The sequence below is a fragment of the Notothenia coriiceps genome, unplaced genomic scaffold, assembly GCF_000735185.1.
Source record: "Notothenia coriiceps isolate Sejong01 unplaced genomic scaffold, NC01 NC01_scaffold00026613, whole genome shotgun sequence".
NCBI lineage: Eukaryota > Metazoa > Chordata > Actinopteri > Perciformes > Nototheniidae > Notothenia > Notothenia coriiceps.
Window position 1 is genome coordinate 413,520 of NW_011359314.1, and position 431 is coordinate 413,950.

Here is a 431-nt window from a genome sequence, read left to right on the forward strand (position 1 = left end):
TGCTCGGGAACTCACGCAGCGTCAGAAAATAAAACCCTCTCTCTTTCCTCCGGACCCAAATCTCTAAAACGGGGCTACAACGGAGCTGATCCAGATTTGCATCCGATATGACGTAATATCGAAAATGTAGGCTGGCTTTACACCCACGGCCCTATCAGAAACGTTGCTATCAGAAACAATGCCCGACTTTTTTGGACGTAATATGGTCGGTGTTTACATTAGCATCGCTAACACTCAGAGCTAACCTGTACTGGAGAGCATGTGTGTGAAGAAGCAGGAAATAAAAAGGAACTCACCTTGTGGTATAACCGGCAAGAGAGAAAGCCTTTGAGCTCCATACTGTTTCAGAAATTATCCTTGATAATCCATGATATGGCGTTTCATCACGGCAGTATCTGCCGGTAGATTCTCCCGCATGAGCTCAGCCCCCT